The 5,408-nt window shown below is 34.2% G+C and overlaps 1 pseudogene; it reads left to right on the forward strand.

Moving 5' to 3' along the window:
* The first annotated feature begins 4,864 nt into the window (after positions 1 to 4,864).
* LOC111731157 lies at positions 4,865 to 4,983 on the forward strand (annotated as a pseudogene).
* Positions 4,984 to 5,408: the final 425 nt, after the last annotated feature.

Consider the following 5,408-nt stretch of genomic DNA (forward strand, 5'->3'; position numbering starts at 1 on the left):
TCCACTAAAAAATTTCTTCATGCTTTTTCTTTGTGGTAAACTCTTTCTCCAGCCCTGAACCCCTACTAACTACTGCTGTATTATTCATTTCTATAGTTTTGATTTTTTCAGAATGTCATATAAATAAAATCATTTCGTTCATAATTTTTTTTAGGTTTATTTTATTTATTTATTTATTTCAATTAATTTACTTATTTTTATTATGGTGACATTGGTTAACAAAATCCAGTTAGTTTTAAGTATACAATTCAACAGTAAGGCATATATATATATATTGCATTGTGTGTTCACTGCCCATAGTTAGATTTCTTCTGTCCCCACATATTTGACCCCTTTTACCCCATCTACCTCCCCCTTCCCCCTCCCCTCGTCCTTAACCACTAGTCTATTGTCCATGTCCATGGGTCTCTGTCTGCCCTGTTTATAGTCTTTTGATCAGCTTTTTCTTTTCAATTAGAAAAATGCATTTGAAATTTATCCATGTTGTTGCATGTATCAATAGCTTTTTTGTTTTGTTTTGAGCTTATTGCTGAATAGTATTTCACTGTATAGAAGTATTATAGTTTATTCACTTGCTGAAGAACAGTTGGATTCTTTTCAGTGTCTTGTGATTATGAATAAAGCTGCTATACACATTCACATACAAGTTTTTGTGTAAACGTAAGTATTCTCTCTTTTGGGGATAATTCAGATTTTTTGAGTCACATGATGTAGGTATGCTTACTTTTATGAGAAACTGCCAAACTGTTTCTGCTTTCCAAAGTGATGGTACCATTTTATAATGTGTGTTTGAGTTGCCATGCATCCTTACCAGCAACTTACTTTTTAGTCCTTCTAATAAATGTGGTAGTATTTCAAAGTAATTTGAATTTGAATTTGCTTAATGGCTAGGGATGGCAAGCATCATTTTATGTACTTTTTGCCATCCGTATATCTTCTCACTGTGTGTATTCAAAAGTTTTGCCCTTATTTTTATCAGTTTTTATTCTCTCTTTGATGAGTTTTAAAAGTGCTTTATATATTCTGGAAACAAGTCCTTTGCAATATATGTGATTTATAAATATTTTTTGCCCTGTCTATGGCTTGTCTTTTCATTCCCCTAACAGGATGTTTTTTCTATTTCAGGTTCCCTATCAATCTTTGGGGGTGGGCAATGAGGCCATAGAGAAAGTTAGGTCCTAAGACTGGATTCGAACCCCCTTTATGATCCCCAAGGGAGCCACATTCTCTTGCCAGTCCCCACTCATTCTTTACCACTTTGTTAACAATTCCAGCTGAATTCTTTTTAGATTTTGGTTTAGTTAGTTACCCTGTGACTGAAGGTCTATTGGAGCAGGGGTCCCCAACCCCCAGGCTGCAGACTAGTACCAGTCCATGGCCTGGTACCAGGCAGTACAGCAGGAAATGAGTGGTGGGCAGGTGAGCGAAGCTTCATCTTTATTTGCTGCTGCTCCCCAGGGCTAGCATCACTGCTTCAACTCCACCTAAGATCATCAGGAGTTACATTCTCATAGGAGAACTGGTCTCTGGTACCAAAAATATAGGGTATCACTGTACAGCTTTGAGAAAAGTTGTAAACTTGCAGTTTGTCCAGCTCTGGTGGTGGATGTTGTAAGGATGGGATAATGCTTTTTCTAACTCTCTACTTCCCAAGTGGAAACCAGAATTTCCCTTGTTCTGTTTGTAATGTGACTTTTCATTTCCCCTATTTTGGGGAAATATAATTAGAAACAAAAATCTTCTGCCAATCTTAAAAACCTCTCCAGAAAGGTAGAAGAGACAGAAAACAGTTTTATTATTGAATGAGCACTAAACTGGAATGTGGTGCACATTACAGACAATCTAAAGAGATTGCAAAGAGAGAAAGAAATCTCATCCTTTTAAATAGCCAAATAGAAACAACCTATTTTATATTTTTTCCCAAGATAAACAATAACTACTCTTTAAGTAAGAGCACTTGACACAACCCTTTCTCACACATAGTTCATCCTACATTCACCTGGTAATTATAGTGACCATTTGTGTTTGGTAATTGTTATTTTCCAAAATAAAAATAAATTTCTCATATCTTTATAACAGAAGTTAGGTTTGCAGCTTGGAGCCAGAGGCTAGCCAAACTTATGTTCCTATCTTCTCATGGAAACTGGGAGATAGGGGCACTATCTTCCCTGATAATTCCATTTCAAAAACATGGCTTCTAGGCCCTTTAGGAAACACACCTGGGTTGTAAAACAGGCAAGAGGCTTATTTAGCTTTTGAAGAGATTTACATACATTTCAAAAAGGCAGAGAAAGATCTTATACTTACAAAATTTCTAAAGTAAATGCTTTAAGAAAAGGAAAGGAGAGGAGACTGTTTCTCTGTACCAGGGAAAATTGATTTTTTTTCTTATTTTTAATTCGTATTTTCCCTCACACCTGTAAGTATCAAGAACACTTGCCCTCGAAAAGTTTACACAGTACATATTTAAATGCTTTAGTTTACTTGAATTTCACATGATCCCGTGAGGTAAGCCAGAAAGTAATTATTTTTATTGATCCAATTTAGTGGATGAGGAAATTAAGATGCAGAGAAGCCAGTTGAGTTGTCCAATTGCACACTTCTAAAAAATAAAGCCAAAGCCTCTCAAATCCAGTTTCTCTGGTGCCATCTCCAGTTCTGACACTCCAGGCTGCCTTCTCAAAATTGATATCAGTATCCATTATATATTGATAATCCCTACTTTATGTTTAGGACCAAATAGTAAACACACGCACACTCTGCAGGTCTCAACGAACTTTTAGGATATATAACTTAGTCATATTAAATGTACTCTTCTTTTAAAATTTTATTTTATTATTAGTTTCAAGTATACAGTACATTGGTTAGACATTTATATAGTTTATGAAATGATCCCCCTGATTGCTCTTTCTCTCCTCTGGCTCTTCACCTAGCCATTACATTAATGCTAACTGCATTTCCTATGTCATGTTCACCATCCCCGTGACCATCAACTACTAATTTGTACTTCTTTAACCTTTCACTCCTTTCTCCCAGTCTCCCAATCCCCTCCCCTATGGCCGTCACTAGATCGTCCTCTTTTAAATGTACTCTTGAGTGGTTCATTTGGCAAATCACTTGGCTGAAAGCAAAAGGGCAAATAGTTACTATTTATTATCAATATATATTGTCTAATGTCATTTATTCCTGTAACGAATATTTATTGAATGTCTATTATGTACCACATATCACTCTAGGGGCTGGGGAAGCGTTAATGAAACAAACTGGTAAAGTCCCTGCCCACATGAAGCTTATATTCTAGAAGGTACAAAAGTGAACAATATTAAAAAAATATGTAAAATGTCAGTATGTGATATATACAAAATAGAAAAACCAAAGCAGGATAATAGAGATAAAATATGTTAGGAAGATTTATAGGGGCTTTTGCTTTTGTTTTTGAAGAGGCCTAAAGAAAGCTAAGAATAATTTATGATGATATATATAAACATATAAGAGCACATAAGCAGGGGAAGAATAAGTGAAATGTTCCTGGGGCAGAGCTAGGTGGTATATTCAAGTAATGGCAAAGAAGATAAGTGACTAGAGCTGAATGGAGGAAGAAGGAAAGGTGGGAGGGGCCAGGTTATTAAGAACCTTGTAAGTGAGATCAGAAGCCTTTGGGTTTGAGAACATTTTACAAAGTTCACTCTGGCGGAGAAAACACTACAGTGGAACACAGAGACAGAATAGGAGACTAATTGCAATTCAGCTGAATTACTGAATGGAAGAAAACATCCCTGGTTTGCCTTATTGTCATAGTTTTATTATTCACTTTTTTCAAAAAAAAAAAAAAAATTACGTGGGTTGCAGTTAATTAGATTTATACCATGTAAATAGAAAATATTGAATAATTTCACATTTGCCTAGGATAGGCTGAGACCATGACAGAATAAGTTAAGTAAGAACTCTCTGAACTGTGTTTTTCAAATAAGAATTTACTTGATCGTTTATCAAGTAGACAATATGTGGAGTAAAGATAGAGCTTACACATCCAAATTTATTTTATAGTAACATTTTTTATTGCAATTAAGAGGAGATATACCGAAGTAAATTACTGTCTGCTTAAGAACTGACATAACTTGATTTATGTTTGTCAGTTTTTCAAATATTACTGAAATATGTATTGGTCCACTAATAAATATTTCCAGAATGTCTTCCACAAATTCAGAAACATTTTTTTTTTGCATAGTATCCCTATTTTTATCTTAAATGTGACAAATGATACAATACACAATTCTTCAACTTTAGGAGTCTTCACATTTCTTCGTATGTTAAATAAAACTTTATCCAAAGGTCTTTTTAATCTCTTTTTAATTTTACTGAGATCTGAAATGCAATTCCTAAAATCTTTCTAATTTATTAGGTTTGAAATAACTAACTGAAAACTTTGGAAGAAAATCAATATTTAAAAATGTTTTCCCTTTTGCAATGTGGGAATAAAACAAGGTAAGTGTTGAGATCTCTTTTGTCATCTTTAGATTTCTCATTACCCTCATAGCACTCTACTGTTTGCTAAATCCTTAATTGAAGGACTAATATAGGCACTCATGATCATGGATCTGAGTAAACTAATGTAATTTACTAGACTTCTTGTGTGGTGTCTGATTCCTTAATAAAAATTTACTCTTTATTGTTCAGTTTATTTTCACATTAAGCTGTGTTTAAGATGTAGCATCTGTTTTTTTTCTCTTTTTCCTTTTCTTTTCTGATAGCTTTAACTTCTCTTGTTCTTTAGATTCATAATAATCATAATTATTATTATTTAAAGAATCTAGATCCTACCTTCAGCCTTTACCTAAATTTAAGAATAAGAATGACTAAAATGGTCTACTGGCATGCCACCCTGAACGAGCCCAATCCCATCTGATCTTAGAAGTTAAGCAGGGTTGGACCTGGTTAGTACTTGGATGGGAGACCACCTAGGAAGACCAGGTGCTGCAGGTGTAAAAAATAAAAAAATAAGGGATTATAAACTGACAAGGTCCTTACAATCTGTGAAGTCAACCAAGGGTTGCCTCGCCTAAAAAAAAAAAAAATGACTAAAATAAAAATGTCATTAACAATTCTCATGGCCACAACATAAATAAATCTAGTCCAAATTAAAAGCCATCACCTTACAGATTTTCATTTCTTTGACCTACACCTAGATATTTTTCTTTCTCCTTTAAGTATATAAAGCCAACCTCCTTCACTTTCATACTCTTTCTAAGATCATAGAAACTTAAGTCTCTATTCCATAAATTCACTCATTTGACATAATTTATATGTACAGCTTACAGATATAGTGATATCATCAGAAAAAGCAAAGGGATATGCATTGTATCCTAGGATCGGATATCATTTAGAACTAAAATGAACCATCCAAATTG

Source organism: Pteropus vampyrus, unplaced genomic scaffold (assembly GCF_000151845.1).
Source record: "Pteropus vampyrus isolate Shadow unplaced genomic scaffold, Pvam_2.0 Scaffold351, whole genome shotgun sequence".
Taxonomy (NCBI): Eukaryota; Metazoa; Chordata; class Mammalia; order Chiroptera; family Pteropodidae; genus Pteropus; species Pteropus vampyrus.